Source organism: Triticum urartu, chromosome 7 (assembly GCF_003073215.2).
Source record: "Triticum urartu cultivar G1812 chromosome 7, Tu2.1, whole genome shotgun sequence".
Taxonomy (NCBI): domain Eukaryota; kingdom Viridiplantae; phylum Streptophyta; class Magnoliopsida; order Poales; family Poaceae; genus Triticum; species Triticum urartu.
Window position 1 is genome coordinate 427,733,467 of NC_053028.1, and position 19,141 is coordinate 427,752,607.

Below are 19,141 nucleotides of genomic sequence, written 5' to 3' on the forward strand. Positions count from 1 at the left end.
TAGGATTTGTCACTCCATGTATCGGAGAGGTATCTCTGGGCCCTCTCGGTAATGCACATCACTATGAGCCTTGCAAGCCATGTGACTAATGAGTTAGTCACAGGATGATGCATTATGGACCGAGTAAAGAGACTTGCTGGTGACGAGATTGAACTAGGTATGATGATACCGACGATCGAATCTCAGGCAAGTAACATACCGATGACAAAGGGAATAATGTATGTTGTTATGCGGTTTGACCGGTAAAAGATCTTCATAGAATGTGTAGGAGCCAGTATGAGCATCCAGGTTCCGCTATTGGTTATTGACCGGAGATATGTCTCGGTCATGTCTACATAGTTGTCAAACCCGTAGGGTCCGCACGCTTAACGTTCGCTGATGATTTATATTATGAGTTATGTGATTTGATGACCGAAGTTTGTTCGGAGTCCCAGATGAGATCACGGACATGATGAGGAGTCTCAAAATGGTCGAGACATAAAGATTGATATATTGGACGATGTTATTCGGACACCGGATGAGTTCCGAGAGGTACCGGATAATTATCAGAGTGCCGGAGAGTTATCGGAACCCCCTCGAGGGAAATAATGGGCCTCTATGGTCCTTAGTGGAAGAGAGGAGGGGCCAGGAGGGGATGGCCGCCCCCTGGGTCCGAATTGGACTAGGGGAAGGGCCCCCCTTTCCTTCCCTTCCCTCTCTCCCTTCCTTCTTCCCCCTCTTCCTTAGGTGGAAACCTACTAGGACTTGGAGTCTTAGTAGGATTCCCCTCTCCTGGCGCGCCCTAGGAGGTCCAGCTGGCCTCCCCTCCCCTCCTTTATATACGGGGGTAGGGGGACCTAGAACACACAAGTTTATCTTAACCGTGTGTGGTGCCCCCCTCCACAGTCACACACCTCGGGCATATCGTCGTGGTGCTTAGGCGAAGCCCTGCGCCGGTAACTTCATCATCACCATCACCACGCCTTCGTGCTGACTGAACTCTCCCTTGGCCTCAACTGGATCAAGAGTTCGAGGGACATCATCGAGCTGAACGTGTGCTGATCGCGGAGGTGTCATACGTTCGATGCTTGGATCGGTTGGATCGCAAAGACGTTTGACTACATCAACCGTGTTACTAAACGCCTCCACTTTCGGTCTACGAGGGTACGTAGACACACTCTCCCCGCTCATTGATATGCATCTCCTAGATAGATCTTGCGTGATCGTAGGTAAAAAATTGAAATACTGTGTTGCCCAACAATTTGTTTATGTATCCACACATGTATTTAAGTTTCCGATCAATACAATTCTAGCACAAATAATAAACCTTTATCATGAATAGGAAATATAATAATAACAACTTTATTATTGCCTCTAGGGCATATTTCCATCAGAAGGTGCAGTGGCAGCCGCACCTTGGCCTTCTTGGGCGCCATGAATGATGAAGGTGGCGCCTGCACTGCTGGAGCAGATTTGTGTACGCGATCCCCCTGCCTGGCGCACCAAAGATGGAAGCGTATGCAATCTATGGGACAAGCAAGGCCCCTTTGCGGTTCGGCTAAGAGAACGCGGCACACAAAGAGCACATCGACACATAAGATTTACCCAGGTTCGGGTCACTTGTGAAGCATAAAACCCTACTCCTGCTTTTGGTGGATTATATGAGTGGAAATGTCCAAGTTACAAAGAGCGCAACCTTGTCAGCAACATGCTTGGGAGGTGTAGCTAGACAGTGCAATTGAACAGGGTGTTGACCTTTGTAAAGGTTGCCATGGGCCTCCTTTTATAGATGAAAGGGTATACCACAGTGGCAAAATGGTAAATACAGAGAATAGATAGTGGTTACAATTCTATCATACCTAACTTTGATGGATTAGGAAAATAGCATTTAATGCTCCATTAGGTATCACACTGAGGAGGTATGTTGGCAAGGGATCCTAGCTCCACCTGTATCGCTCGCCCAACTACCTTTTATTCCTTCGCCACGCCTCCTGGACCGGTGTCAATAAAGTCATTCTTTGGCAGCGGGCCACCACGTGTCCCGAAAAGCTCTATCAAACCACTTTCCCGCTCGACACCTGTCAGCAAGTCCCTAACAACTACCATAGTGGAGCGATGGGACAAAGCTTGCTGGTCTTGAGGTCGTTGGCCCGAAGCCTGCTAGCTCGTAGCTTGCTGGCAACTTGAGTCTTGATCTTCAGTACATTTTTAGTACTTCTCGATGACATGCCTGGAGGTCTTCTTCATGGATTTGATTACCAAGTCTTGAGTGTTTATGAAGGCCATCCTCCGACAAACCCTTGTCGTTGGGAAGGCCACAACTGTCTGTGCATAGTCAGGGTATAAACACCCATGTTTAATACACCGACACTAATAGGTGATCTTTTCACACTTGGAGGGGGGAAAGAGAGCAAACAAGAGAAGAACACAAGATGAACACTCAAATAGACAAGATCCAATCCCACATATGCTAAATCCACATACACAAAGAGGAGATACAAGGACCCAAATCCAACACATGGAAGTAACAAGGGTAACTAGTTCATCCCTGTCCTTGAAGGAGCAAGGTCTTGAATCCAAAAGGATCTTCCCTATGATGGGGTCTTGAATCCACTATGGGGTCATCTCACATGAAGGCCTTGGACTCCATGGGAGTAGGTAGTTGATGAGCAAAGCTCTATCTCAAATCTGATTTAATCCTTTGCTAATCCTAGTTAATCCATGTGAAGGGGTATTTATAGTCTAGGGAGAGAGGGGTGAAGGAAATATGCCCTAGAGGCAATAATAAAGTTGTTATTTATATTTCCTTATATCATGATAAATGTTTATTATTCATGCTAGAATTGTATTAACTGGAAACTTGAAACATCTGTGAATACATAGACAAAACAAAGTGCCCCTAGTATGCCTCTACTTGACTAGCTCGTTAATCAAAGATGGTTAAGTTTCCTGACCATAGACATGTGTTGTCATTTGATGAACGGGGTCACATAATTAGGAGAATGATGTGATGGAAAAGACCCACCGTTAGCTTAGCATAATGATCGTTAAGTTTTATTCCTATTGCTTTCTTCATGACTTATACATATTCCTTTGACTATGAGATTATGCAACTCCCGAATACCGGAGGAACACCTTGTGTGCTATCAAACGTCACAATGTAACTGGGTGATTATAAAGATGCTCTATAGGTTTCTACGAAGGTGTTTGTTGGGTTGGCATAGATCGAGATTAGGATTTGTCACTCCGAGTATCGGAGAGGTATCTCTGGGCCCTCTCAGCAATGCACATCACGATAAGCCTTGCAAGCAATGTGACTAATGAGTTAGTTTGGATGATGCATTACAGAACGAGTAAAGAGACTTGCCGGTAATGAAATTGAACTAGGTATGAAGATACCGACGATCGAATCTCGGGCAAGTAACATGCCGATGACAAAAGGGAATGACGTATGTTGTCATTGTGGTTTGACCGATAAAGATCTTTGTAGAACATGTAGGAACCAATATGAGCATCCAGGTTCCACTGTTGGTTATTGATCGGAGATGTGTCTCGGTCATGTCTACATAGTTCTCGAACCCGTAGGGTCCGCACGCTTAACGTTCGATGATGATTTGTATTATGAGTTATGTGTTTTGGTGACCGAAGATTGTTCAGAGTCCCGGATGAGATCATGGGCATGACGAGGAGTCTCGAAATGGTCGAGACATAAAGATTGATATATTGGATGATAGTATTCGGACACCGGAATGGTTCCGAAGTGTTTTGGGTTTTCATCGGAGTACTGGGGGGTTACCGGAACCCCCGGGGGAAAGATATGGGCCATATGGGTCATAGAGGGGAGGGGAGGCATCCCACAAGGGTTGTCACCCCCCCCATGGGGAGTCCGAATTGGACAAGGGGAGGGGCGCGGCCCCCCTTTCCTTCTCCTCCTCCTACTCCTTCCCCCTTTCCCCATCCGGTAAAAGGAAAGGGGGCCGAATTGGACTAGGGGTCCAAGTGGGACTCCTCCCACTTGACACGCCCCCTAGGCCAGCATCCTCCCGTATCCTCCTTTATATACGGGGGCAGGGGCACCCCAAAGCACATCAATTGTTTCTTAGCCGTGTGCGGTGCCCCCCTCCACAGTTTACTCCTCCGGTCATATTGTCGTAGTGCTTAGGCGAAGCCCTGCACGGATCACATCACCATCACTGTCACCACGCAATCGTGCTGACGAAAATCTCCCTCGACACTTTGCTAGATCAAGAGTACGAGGGACGTCATCGAGCTGAACGTGTGCAGAACTCGGAGGTGTCGTACTTTCGGTGCTTGATCGATCGGATCGAGAAGACGTTCAACTACATCAACCGCGTTAAGCTAATGTTTTCACTTCCGGTCTATGAGGGTATGTGGACACACTCTCCCCCTCTCGTGGCTATGCATATCCTAGATAGATCTTGCGTGATCGTAGGAAATTTTCTGAAATTGCATGCTACGTTCTGCAACAGGGGGATACATGGGTCTAAACCCGAGTGGTTGCGCGTAGGCAGTGTCGAACATCCAACGGTTGTCGGTCGTCCGATTGCTCGCGAGGGACCAAGCATCCGATAAGGCTCAAACTTCTGGTGATTTGACTCTGGATAGGTGTCATCGGGTTTCCGGAGAGCATCAGACGTCCGGTGGCTCGGTCGTCTGGAGGATGTCGGCATTCTGGTATTTTGGTACTAGACTGGTGGAGCCGGATTTTCGGAGGTTGTCAGACGTACGGTCGCTAGAGTGTGTCGGACATCCGTTACTTGTCGGCCATCTGACCGATGTAGCATTCATCGGCTGGGCCTTCTAGCTAGCTGATCCCTAGGGCGTTGGGCGTTCGATGGCTGTAGCTCGCTCGGAGCTCTTCCTCTTGCGTCTTGCATTTGGTGTCCTCGCCATCTTGTCTATTGGTCGTATTTGCTCCACGGCCTTTCTCCAAGTACTTGATGACATACAAGGTCTCCGCTTGAGTTAGTAGCCATGTCTCGCATGTGGAATGTGGGAGTTCAAAGAGGAGCGAGTTGACCTCATTTTCGATAGGCCTTGCACGAGCTCGGTCATGGATCTACATGGTGTCTTGGGTGACGAAGGTGCGTCTATTGGTCGTATCCACTCCATGGCCTTTCTCCAAGTACCTGATCACACACAAGATCTCCGCTTGAGGTAGTAGCCATGTCTCACATGTGGAATGTGGGAATTCGAAGAGGAGCGAGTTCACCTCAGTTTCGATAGCCCTTGCACGAGCTCTAGTTATGGGTCCATGTGGTGTCTTGAGACGAAGGTACGTCCATGAGGATGACCATAGGATGCTTTGCATTATCCTTCCTTTCACCCAACCTCCTCCAACCCCCAGCTCCCTAGGGGCTTGAAAACCCCTTCTGCCAAACAAGTAGGCTTGGAGGTTGCAAGGCGAGGTCACCGTTCAGGAGGTGGCCAGCGACGACGAGAGATTCATCCTCAACTTCTCTACCGATGTGGATAGATGCTTTGTGTTGAAGCCCCAGCCATGGCACCATAAGCATGATGGAATCATCTTCGTCGAGTTCAGCGGCAAGGGTAACCCAGCGGAGGTGGACCTTGGAGCCATGGCTATATGGGCCCAGGTTCGTGACCTCCTGTTTGAGCTTAATACCGAAGATATGGGCTTGTCCCTAGGAGATCAGATAGGTGAAGTGATCGTTGTCTCACACCAAAACTACATGGTAGTAGAGAAGTATCTGTGTGTGCGAGTGAAAATCCCGCTTCATGAACCAATCAAAAGTAGGGTAGAATTCACTCCCTTAGGTAGCAAAGAAAAACTCGAGTTTGATGTCCGATACGAAAAAATGCCATCGTATTGTCAGTGTTGTGGGCTTGTGGGGCACATGTCTGAGAGGTTCTGTAGGATCCCAAAGGAGAGTAGAGTAACAGTTTTTGGAAAAAAAATCTCAGTGTAGAGGCCTACTAGACAGGTAAAACACCTAGTAGAAGAGCTCTTATGTACACTAGATATAGTAACAACTGCACACCCAGGGCCACTGATGGAATGGTGGTCAAGGTGACAAAAATTGTAAGGGATCTCAGTGTAAAAAAGAAAGGTGTTGCATCATCCACGATGTCGGCCATCTGAACGGCTGGAGAACCAATACAGGGAGAACCGTCGCTCGGCCAGGAGGGCCGGTATCCTAGGCCTTCTCTGCTGGCTCCCCCTGGAGCTGCCTCAGGTCATATGGACCTGGCCGGACAACTGGACGACCACGCTAGCCTTGGCCAGGAGAGCCAAGGATTGCCGGCAAGGAGGACTCCCTCTAGGAGAGGGTTGCAGCTCAGCTAGGAGGGTCGGGCCACAGCGGCTCCCTTGCACTCCCAATGGGGTGCTGGACCTGGTTAGGAAGACCAGGAGGCAGTTCGGGGCGCCCCTGTACTCCCTGCTAGCCAAGGCCGGGAGGGTCGGGGGCTGGTGGCGAGGGGAGCTTCCCTAAAGGCTGCGTTGCCTAGCCAAGAGGGCCAGGACCCGATGTAGTTTGGAGTCGTAGACTCCCCAAACATGTGTGCTGGTCCTAATGGTAACCAATCAAACCCTGCTAGCTAGGACGGCTAGGGGGTCTTGTTGTTTGGTGATCAGCAGGATCAACTTCTATTCAAGCCCGGTATGTTGGAGGCCCTTTCGGGGGCTATTGCTGCAAGACTTGCTGCTTCAAATGCTATTGACAGCCCTGCTTTTATATTCAATGCTAGAAAGAACTTCGTGTAGGGCAAACCAAAAGGAAAGGGAAGGGAAGGAAAAAGGGAGGGGAACTAGGAACTCCAAGGAAGCACGAAAGAATATCATAGGTAAGAAGGAGACTATATGAAGCTCCAGCGACGGGCAATGAGCTAGACTTCTCCTTTGATAAAACAATGGATAGTTACGAGTGCATTCTGTATGGCAATATAAATGTATCTTCTAAGAGAGTATGTATGGGTAGAGTGGAAACTGTGAGAGGTGGGAATGGGGTTATTACACACGTAGCTAAGGAGGTTGAGGAGAAAGAAGAGGCATATGAGCAGCAGAGAAGGGAATCGGTTGGAGATGATGGCGCATCGGTGGCCTCCGAGGAGGAGGCATGCCGGGCCAAATGAAAATAATAGGATGGAATTGTCGTGGCATGCTCTCACCCACGGCAGTTCGTGAGCTCTTGGATCTACAAGGACGCACTAAGGCAGAGTTAATTTTTCCTTTCAGAGTCTCATTTAAATAAATGTAAAGTTGATGAGCTTTGTCGTGTTTTAAATTTTGATTCAATGTTTGTAGTTGAGAGAGATGGCCGGACTGGTGGCCTTGTCTTGTTTTATCATGAGATGAATAAAGTTGTTTTGAATTATGAGTCGAGTAATTTTATTGATGTTCTATTTATGAATGAGAATATTGTACAGTGGCGTTTTACGGGTTTTTATAGCCATCTGAACTAGAATGGTCACGTTTTGTCGTGGAATGGTATACGTAACTTGCATAATAAGGGCGACCACCCCTGGGTGGCACTACTGTAGGATGCTGTTAACGCGACACTACGATCAGAGACCCTTCGACGAAACTGTGTGTGATGCAATAATCGCAAATGGTGGTGTAAAAAACCATCAAAAAAGGTACAAAACATTTGTGATGACGGATGCATCAAACATGGTTTAGATTTTAGTTGTGTGTGCGATGCAGGGCATACGGTTTAGTTCAATTAACTGTTTGTGATGAGGCAACACAAAAGAAACGGGTGGCCAGATGAAGGTGTGTGCGATATACAGCATATGGTTCTCTCGGATGAACTGTTTGTGATTAGGCAACACAAAAGAAACGGTCAGCCAGATCAAGGTGTGTGCGATATACGGCATGCGGTTCACTCGGCCTTGTTGTTAGTGTGTGACCTCTATGGCAACCGTTCGCTCCCCACTAGCCACTTCTTGTACCGTGGCAACCGTCCACCGCATCTTCGCCTGTCCCTCTTGATTTGGAACTCCTGTCGCACGCTCTTCCTCCCTCCATTTGCCTTCACCATTTCCTTCTGCCATTGTTCGATCGTCTTCTCCATGGAGGGAAGAGGACGGAAACTACCCCGTTATTCTTGCCCCGATCTGAAAGATGACGTGGTGGAGGAACTCATTGATCGGTGCGACGTCATCACCTCGGGTAGCATGGCAGGTTCGTTCAATACCATCCTCGACTCAACTAATAGCATCATTACAAGCAACCCAAGGGTCCAGGAGCAGTTTGATCTCCCCTATCTTCTTCGTCGTGACCCTGTTCACTGGCGCGGGGACGACGGAAGCCTTGCCTTGTGCAAGTTGATGCCGCTTGATAATGATATGTGTGATGTTAAGATGCCATCACTTGAGCGTAAGGCTTGGGCAGGTGCAAATGGATATTGGGTTGTTTATATTGGGTACAACTGCGAGTAGGAACTTCTGAATGTGTACACTCGTCACCGGGTTCCACTTCCATAAATCTCAGACTGCCCTGAAGTTGAGCACACCGGTATTCTACGTACGTTCAAATACGATCATGGTGACTGTCGTCTACGAAAGATAGCAATTTGTCGAGTTCCCAACCGCTCTTGGGATTACACGAACTATGAAGTTGTTGCTATCTTCGACAAGCTTGTTGCCGTCCTTGCTTCCATGACTCGATGGATATTGCTCAAAAATCAATTTTTGTACACGGATGAGTACTGTGATGCAATTCAATACGAGGGTCTTGTGTTTGCTGCCACCACTCGTGGCACTATTTTTTGCATGGAATCCTTATGGTTTTGGTACGTTTGTCTTCCAGCGTAATTATAATTGTTTCATCCACATGCATGCGGGTTAGCTAGCTAGTTTCCCTTTACTAATTAACCTTCTTGTGTTTCCAAGGTCCAGTGAACATTCCACCACCTATACTTGAAAAACTTTATAACCAAGGGGGAGATGACGATGGTGATGAGCACGAGCATGAGGACGAGCAGGACCCATATACTCAGTGGCGCCTGGCAACTTATTCTGATGGATCACCTCTTCTTGTCTGTATATAGGGCACTGCTGATGTTACTAAGGAAGCAGGTGTTGTCTCACATGTTCGCACTCTCTGGACCTATTCCAACATCCATTGCAAGGTATTCGGGATGGATACTAGTGTGCTAGCGTCAACATCTTCTCCCTAGTTCAGTATTGATAGTCTTGGAGAAAACTCACTCTTCCTTGGACAAAACTATCCAATGATGGTGAAAGGCGATCCAGCTGCTGTTGACACAGCGTTACTACCATTTATGAGAAGCAACTGTATCTATACCTCGTACATTATTATGCTTCCCTACCGTGGCTATCACAATATGGGTATTGAAATAGGCCGCTTCAGCCTGGATGATCAGTCCTGCATTAGTCTCGAGATTGATAGTAGCTGGCCCTTCCCAGAGAATCACTTCTGGTTCAAAGCAAGTGTTTCCAACGCCGAAGAGTATTTGAACTGAAGTTCATTTCATCACTTTCTTATTTGTTGTGTGAGAAAAACTTTACTTTACTAGAATGTTTTGTTGGAAATGATCTATAATCCAACATGTATCCTCGTTGTCATTGTGGGTTGATGACTTGTATGTAATCAATGGCACATTTGCATATGCGTCCATCAAGTCATGCCTGCTAGTGGTGTCCATATGAACATTGCTAGTGATTTTATTTGCAAAAATTAGATAGTGCTAGTGATTTTTAGCTACATATTTTGACAAATCGCAGTGTTACAAGGTTGACAAATGGCAATGTTACTAGATAAACAAATGTCAATCTTTCTAGTTTGACAAATGGCAACATACCCAATATGACAGATGCAAATCTTACCCAATTGTTTCTACGTGGTTGCACACGGGTCATCCAAAACAACCGTTTTCATTGAAGGGGTGCACAAATCCTACACTGCGAATTTTCCCTTGACTTAAGGGGGAAGACCATAGCTCTCACTTTTCATACGGGTGGTCTATCTAAAACGTTTGTGATCAAGAGCTGCACAAATCCTTCTCGGCACATTTTCCCTTGGCTTCCTAGGGAAGTTGTCGGTTTGCATACGGGTGTTCTAACTAAAACATTTGCGATGAGTGTTTTATATTTAAAAACCGTTGACGTTATTTTCAAAATAAAATATTTTGATAAATCTGTACATTAAAAGAGAAAAACGCAAGTTCGTTCAAACCATATCTTTCATTCAGTCATACTGCGAATTTATATTCATATGATCGAGATATAATATTAAACCCAAGAAAAAAACTATTTCTAGCGGCGGCAGAGGTGGTGTGCCGCGCCGTCGTTGTCGTCCTCTGGGATGCCATTGTTGAAGTCTTAAAGGTAGCACAAATGTTCTTCACTTGTAAATCAAACATCATGTCGTCGCGCGATCGACGGGCGGGGCGCGGGAGGACGGCAACTGGCACCGCTGAGAGGTAGCGGTCGACGACAGCATCCCATGCTGCTGAGTGGGGCATGTGCACGGGCACGGTCGCGCCAGGTGCAACCAAACACACGGGGACCGGCACCACGGTGGGTGGAGGGGCGCGCATGGGCAGGGGCACGGGCTCGGCGGGTGCAGCCAAATGCACGGGGGCCGGCGCCACAGTGGGTGGAGAGGCGCGCACGGGCACGGGCATGGGCGCTGGCACTGGCATGTACATGAGCTCGCGCGGGTTCGCGGAGACCTCGCTGACCCCCGCGGCTTCCAGCTCTACGATAGTGCTCAGCGACCAGCCCGTCAATGCTACGGGGATAGTCGTTGGCACGGGCGCGGGGATGGGAGCTAGGACGGGAGCGGGGGTAGCAACCGCCGCGGCCAGCTCGTTCAGGGCCATGTCCATGAGGCCCCATTCCTCCTTATTTTCTATCTCCTCCGGCTCGGAGTCGACTTCACCAAACTTGAAGACTAGTGGCAGATGATCATTCTACGCCATGGCGTTGGTGGAGGTCTATGGGAGGGAGGGGAATGGGAGGCGAACAGTAAGGCCGCCAGTATTAAACAGCGGCTCGCTTCCCAATGAAGTCAAAGGGCTCGCTTCCCAATGAGCCTACACAACGGACAACTTGCACGCTTCCCGATGAGCCTATGCATTGGAGGACAACTTGCACGCCTCTCGGTCAGCCTGCACACCGGACTCCGCTCGCACGCCTCTCGTTTAGTCAAGCAGCTGTCCGCACGACACCTCCTATAGCCATCAAACGAAGACACGTGGCGTCACGTGAATGGTTAATAGAACGCACACGTTTTGAATTATACGAATGTTTGAGATATTAAAGTGGCAGCTATTTTTTCAAAATGCCTTTGTTGGTTGTTATTTGAGTGTGCCTTCTCTCAAAATGGACATGAAAAATACCACGGCATGTCGGGTGCCATTCCATGATAGCATGCCAAGTTTCATGAATTTAAGACGGGTTTTGGATTTACTAGAATTTAAAAAAAGTATCTCAACGATTTGCCAGCAATCAACAGTGCCCTGGTGTTTGAAATTCATTCCCATTTCTTGCATGGGACCTAAGCATGCACGCAAGAACACAGATTTTATTTTCCAACCATTTATATGCACTGGAGCATGTGCATGCAGTTCAAATTTGAATTATGCACATAAAAGCCTAGAAAACCCGGTTAATGAATAAAAATGTCGAAACGAACCCCGAAAAATTCCAAATGTTAACATGACACTCATGTTGTTCTATGTTGACACTAGAAAAAATTTGAAAGCAATAAGAGGCAGCGGATATCATTTCGTCCCCAAAGGTGGGACGTTCCCTACCGAAACCATCAGGCTTGTTGTGAGAAGCTCTGGTTTGTCAGAAACTTATACCCAAACCTGCCCCAAATGGGACAAAAATTTTACCACGGCATGTTGATGTCGCTCCATGATAGCATAGCAAGTTTCATGAATTTCAGACAAGTTTTGGATTTACTAGAACTTAAAAACCAGGTATCTCAATGTTTGCGGCCGAGTGACCGTGGCAGGTTGTTTGACATTCATTCCCATTTCTTGCATGGGACCTAAGCATGCAACCAAGGACACATATTTGAATTATTTAACCAATTTATATGCATTAGAGCATGTGCATGTAGTTCAAATTTGAATTATGCACATAAATGCATTGAAAACTCAATTAATACATAAAATGTCCAAACGAACCCCGAAAAAATCCCAAAAATTGACACAACACTCCTAATGTTCTATGTTGACACGAGAAAAAAACTGAAAGCAATACAAGGCAATGGATATCGTTTCGTCCCCAAAGGTGGGACGTTCCCTACCGAAACCGTCAGGTTTGTTGTGAGAAGCTTTGGTTTGTGAGAAGCATATCCCCAGACCTGCCCCAAATGGGACAAAAAATTTACCACGGCATGTTGATGCTGCTCCATGATAGAATGCCAAGTTTCATGAACTTCAGGTGAGTTTTGGATTTACTAGAATTTAAAAACCAGGTATCTCAATGTTTGTGGCCGAGTGACGGTGGCAGGGTGTTTAACATTCATTCTCATTTTTTGCATGGGACCTAAGCATGCATCTTGGATTTACTAGAATTTAAAAACTAGGTATCTCAATGTTTGCGGCCGAGTGACGGTGGCAGGGTGTTTGACATTCATTCTCATTTTTTGCATGGGACCTAAGCATGCAACCAAGGGCACAAATTTGAATTTTTAACCAATTTATATGCATTAGAGCATGTGCATGTAGTTCAAATTTGAATTATGCACAGACATGCATTGACAATTCAATTGATGCATAAAAATGTCCAAACAAACCCCGAAAAATCCCAAAAATTGACACAACACTCCTGTTGTTCTATGTTGACACGAGAAAAATTTTGAAAGCAATAAGCGGCAATGGATATCGTTTCATCCCCAAAGGTGGGACGTTCCCTACCGAAACCATCAGGCTTGTTGTGCGAAGCTCTGGTTTGTGAGAAGCATATCCCCAAACCTGCCCCAAATGGGACAAAAAAATTACCACGACATGTTGATGCCGCTCCATGATAGCATGCCAAGTTTCATGAATTTCAGACGAGCTTTGGATTTACTAGAATTTAAAAATCAGGTATCTCAATGTTTGCGGCCGAGTGACGGTGGCAGGGTGTTTGACATTCATTCCCATTTCTTGCATGGGACCTAAGCATGCAACCAAGGGCACAAATTTGAATTTTCAACGAATTTATATGCATTAGAGCATGTGCCTGTAGTTCAAATTTGAATTATGCACATGAATGCATAGAAAACTCAGTTAATCCATGAAAATGTCCAAGCGAACCTCAAAAAATCCAAAAAATTGACACAACACTCGTGTTGTTCTATGTTGACACGAGAAACATGTTGAAAGTAAGAAGAGGCAACAGATATCGTTTCGTCCCCCAAGGTGGCACGTACCCTACCGAAACCATCAGGCTTGTTGTGAGAGAAGCTCTTGTTTGCGAGAAGCTTATACCCACACCTGCCCCAAATGGGATGATATTTTTACCACGGCATGTCGTTGTCATTCCATCATATCATGTCAAGTTTCATGAATTTCAGATGAGTTTTCGATTTTCTAGAATTTTAAAACCATGTATCTCAATTTTAGCGGCCGAGCGACAGTGTCAAGGTCTTTGACATTCGTTCTCATTTCTTGCATGTGACCTAATCTTGCAACCAAGGACAAACATTTGATTTTGCAATCTGTTTTTATGGATGGAGCATGTGCATGTAGTTCAGTTTTGAATTATGCACATAAATGCCTAGAAAACTCAATTAACGTATAAAAATGTCCAAACGATCCCCGAAAAAATCCAAAATTTAAGACGACACTCCTGTTGTTCTATGTTGGCACCAGGAAAAAAATGAAAGGAAGAAGAGACGACGAATATCGTTTTGTCCACAAAGGTGACACGTTTCCCTAACGGAACCATGAGGATTTCTTGTGAGAAGCTCTGGTTTGTGAGAAGCTTATACCAGAACCTGCCCCAAATGGGACAATATTTTTTACCCCAGCATGTTGATGCCATTCCATGATAGCATGCCAAGGTTCATGAATTTCAGACGTGTTTTGGATTTACTAGAATTACAAAAGCAAGTACCTCTACATTTTCCAGAGAGCCACGGTGACGTGGTGTTCGAAATTCATCCTCATTTCTTGCATGGGACATAAGCATAAACCCATGGACACATATATGATTTTACAACCCATGTTGGTGCACTGGAGCATGTGCATGTGCTTTAATTTTGAATTGTGCACCTGAAATGGCTAGAAAACCAATTTAATGTATAAAATTTCGAAACGAACTCTGAATAATTCCATTTTTTACGACACACATATAGTTGCATGTTCACTGCAGATAAAAGGTCTAGCAGTTCAAACATCGTCCATTGTCGCTGTGACCCTATTATGTAATTCAAATCAAGACGAAAAATCAAGTAGATCCCACATAGTTTATTATCACGAACCGTGTGAGATGCAGCACAAAATATCTTGGAGCACCGTCGGATTATAGTACACATACGGCTTGCGCGAGAAGGTGCGATGGCTACAGTCTATAGCCCGCTCTGAATAAGGGACCGTGTCTGATGACACTTTGCGTGTCAGTTCTTTTGCTGAAGTGATTCCAAATTTTTGGCTTCCGCGGAAATATCTACCTCCCCGCCCTCTCCCCCTTACCAAAAGCCACATTTCCCATGTTTCCGCCTTCCTTTCCAAGTTCAAACCTTCACTCCTTGCTTGCAGCGTCGCCTCCTCATCGGCAACCCTCCTTCACGCTGCTCGGCCTCGCCTATCCATGCAGGTAATCCACACCCGACCCTCATCCTCCTCCGCCTTCCACATCCCACATGCCCCGACCGCCGGCGTGAGCGTGACACCTTCCACCCAAATCACCGACCCCTCCACCAAATAAGCGCCGCCCTAAGCCATGGTGCACGCAGTATAGCCAGGATCTTAAGGAGCATTTGGCAGCGGAGAAGCAAATCGCGGCCACACACGCGGATGAGGTCGCGATGGCTGCCATTCGTGCCGACCCCCAGATCTTGGAGGAGCACCTCGCCGTCGAGGCCACTGCCAACGCATCGCGCGCCGACGCCGCGACGTGGTTGGCTGCTTTAAACGACAGTTCGTGGCGTTTTCTCGAGGCCACCGTCGGTTGGTGCCCGAGCGACTCAGGCAACTCACCACTACGATGAGGGCACCCACGATAGAGGCCTCGCCCTCTTCCATGTCCAAGGAGCCAATCGTCATCGATATCTCCGACGGTGAGGAGTAGCTTGTCTTACTACCTCACTATAAGGACCCATGTTCAGTTTGCTAGCTACTGCCTTTCCTTAACAAATTCTAGTGAATTGTGTTATCTACTTTTACCATGCAATCTTCTGCTCTAGTGTATATGTTCTATATGTCGTGCAATGTGGTGTTCAGTTAACTGTTTGGTTCAATTCTGCAAATGTGATGTTCAATTCTTCAGGGTGCAATTTCCCAAGTTGTCAAGCATGCTTGCTTTGGTTAACTGTCTGATTTTCTATTAGGAGTATGTTATATTGTGCAATGTGGTGCTCAGTTAACATTTGGTTCATTTGTTGTGGTATTTAGTTGACTGTTTGGTTCAATTCTGCAATGTGATGTTCAATTGTTGTGGGTGCATTCTGTTATTGTATACCATGTGAGAAATAAATTGAATTTGGTTGTACTAAATACATGAGAAACAAATACAATTACTATATTTCCAAGTTGCTAAGCATGATTGGTTTGTTTAACTCTCTGATCTTCTATTAGGAGTATGTTATATTGTGCAATGTGGTGCTCAATTAACGTTTGGTTCATTTGTTGTGGTGTTTAGTTAACTGCTTGGTTCAATTATGCAATGTGATGTTCAATTGTTGTGGGTGCATTCTGTTATTGTATACCATGTGAGAAATAAATCGAATTTGTCTGTACTAAATACATGAGAAACAAATACAATTGCTATATTTCCAAGTTGTTAAGCATGCTTGGTTTGGTTAATTGTCTGATCTTCTATTAGGAGTATGTTATATTGTGCAATGTGGTGCTCAGTTAACGTTTGGTTTGTTTGTTGTGGTGTTTAGTTAACTGCACGTCCATGGTCCGTTATCTAATAGCACATTATTATGCAATTGCAGGAACCATTCTAATATTTAAGTTTTTAACAATTTGGTCTTGCACATGTAGGTCCTGCTGTCACAGGTTTTGACCCACTATTCGACCCTTTTTGCATATGGGGAAATGAGTTGTCCATGAATATCAATCAAGTCAAGAAACTCATAAAGATTGTTAGGATAAAGAAATTAGCGATAAAAACAACAAGATCTTTGTCTGCATAATGAAGAAGACATCAGTTCACTACAAGATGGTACTAACTATAATATCTTGCCTTTTTTTATTCCTTTGCCCCATTTTCAATATAGAGAAGATATTTATGCACATTCTTGTTTTCAGGCCTTTTCAAAGCAGTTCACTGATGATTACCTCTCAAACCACCTCTATGATCAGGAGGTGAGGAAGGTTTTCATACAACACCCATGGTTCAATATTAAAGTGTTTCTGAAGAGGACGAAGGACAGACGGTCAATCATCCACAGGCACTAGCCTAAAGTTGCAAAGACCTTCAACATGAATGAAGGCTCAATATTCGCCTTCCGCTTCAGCAGTTTTCTAGATGAGATGCATCTGTCTATATACCATCTATGATGCTAATTTCGAAAGGTTCTACATGTTGCATGTGAAACTTGGTCCTAGTGCAGTTGTGTAATGGGGTAGCTGAGTGCAGCCATATCATGTTGTACTCTGATGTTGAAATCCTACTTCCTTAATATGGAAATGAAATATATTATGTGCTTAATATGAATGTCAATTAGATTAATAAATGAATTATTAATAATATGAAAATTAGCTTGCTAATTGGGTTTTTCTATTGCAAATGGTTATTGAGAAAATACCGTGGGCGATGACCTCAGGCAACGCACACAGTTTTTAGGAATAAACTGTGTTGGATCAATGAACAATTACACACGACATTCTCTTAAAAACTGTTTGCATTACCATCTTGCGCAAATGTTTACCACATAAAAACTGTGTGTGATGGACAACCTTTGCCACACAGTTTCTTCTACGCACCGTGTGTGATGCATTCAATAAAGCAAATGATAAAAATTTTAATATCGTGTGCAATGGCAACGCTATCACAAACGATTTAACGGTGAAAATTGTGTGTGATGTACCTGTGAAAGGAAATGTTTTCCTTGGAGCGACTGTGTGGGATGTACATACAAACGGAAACGTTTAGCGGGGACTGACTGTGTGGGATGTACTTGTGACCGGAAACAATTTTGCCTGTATAATTGTATTTTTTAGCTCTGTTGTACGTATTTATGTATTTGAGCACTCGCCGGTCGCACACGACCTCATTTTGCCGAGCCTGTGTGGCAAGAGGGCATATCCCCGACAGTTTCTGGGTCGTGTGGGGAGGACCCCCTATCGCCGTCACTCACTAGGCGACGGTTCCAAATATCGTCGCGGAAAGGGGTCAAAACCCGTTTGTATAGCACTGACGCGTACCAGTGTGGTTTTGGGGGACTTTAACGAAATATTACTCTCGTCGGGAAAAGAGGGAGGGAATGCGAGACCAAATGCAATGATGTGAGAGTTTCGTAATTGTTTGGGAGAGTGTGGCCTGAATGATATGGGATGTATAGGTGATCTGTTCACATGGAGGGGAGGCGAAACCAGGGAAAGATTGGATCGAGCAGTTCGTAATGTAGATTGGGCAAATAAATTTCCTCGGGCTACCGTCATAAACGAAGAGCATGTACACTCACATCATCGTCCGCTCATATTAGACACAAAATATTTTGATGATAATATTTTTAATCGCCCAAAGAGTCAATGAAACAATTTGAAGCTAGATGGCTCAAAGAAGAGACGGTTATGGAAATCATACGTACATCATGGGATAAGACGAAGATGTTGGGTATTAGGCCGTCTCTAGCTGGCTGAACATGAGCGGTGCATGCAAATTTACAAACGTGGGATCGTGATTTTTTAACGGGACCAAAAAAGAATTAACAAACTAAAAAAGAGTTAGAAAAGCTACGGAGGGGACCTATAAATGCGGACTCCCTTACGCGTCAAAAGAAGATTCTTGTCCTTATTGAAAATCTGTTGAAACAAGAGGAGATATACTGGTTACAATGGGGTCGAGCAAACTAGTTTGTGCATGGTGATGGCAATACCTCTTTTTCCATAATGGAGCAACGGCTAGAAAGAAGAGAAATCAGATAAAAAAATTGCTTGATGATAATGGTGCTTGGGTAAAACAAACGGAGATGAAGAATCACATTATGGGATATTTTTCTAACCTTTTTACCTCAGAAGTTAACCAAACGAACCAGGAGGTTCTCTGTCTTGTCAAAAGAAAAGTTACAAATGAAATGAATAGTGTTCTACTCGCCCCATACACGGCAGAGGAGGTTTGAAAAGCCCTTTTTTATATCGGTGATTTAAAGGCACCAGGTCCTAATGGCTTACACGCCATATTTTACAAAAGATTCTGGTCTATGTTGGGGGATGACCTAACTGGTGAGGTTCTCTGGGCAGTGAATACTTGCTCTATACCTGATGGTTGGAACGATACTGCAATTGTAATGGTCCCAAAAGTCAACTCTCCAGAAAAGGTAACTCAATTTAGACCGACCAGTTTATGCAATGTGGTGTATAAGGTTATTTCAAAAATGATTGCTTCCCGTCTGAAGACAATCCTATCAGATATAAACAGCCCTACCCAAAGTGCTTTTGTGCCTGCAATAATGATTACACATAATATTTTAGTGGCTTACGAATGTTTCCATAAGATAAAGAAAAAAAGACTGGTAAAGAGGGCCTGTGTGCAACCAAACTGGACATGCACAAAGCATATGACCGAGTGGAGTGGCCTTTATTAAAGTCAATTATGTTGAGACTGGGGTTTCAGCAAGAATGGGCGAATTTGATTATGTAGTGTGTTTCCTCTCTGTAATACCGGGTTCGTTTTAATACGGAAGAAACTGAAAGTTTCAAACCTTCTACAAGATTAAGGCAGGGGGACCCTCTCTCCCCGTACTTATTTTTGTTGTGTACGGAGGGCTTGACTTCCCTCTTAGCTAATGCAGAGGAGAGTGGTACTATTTTTAGAA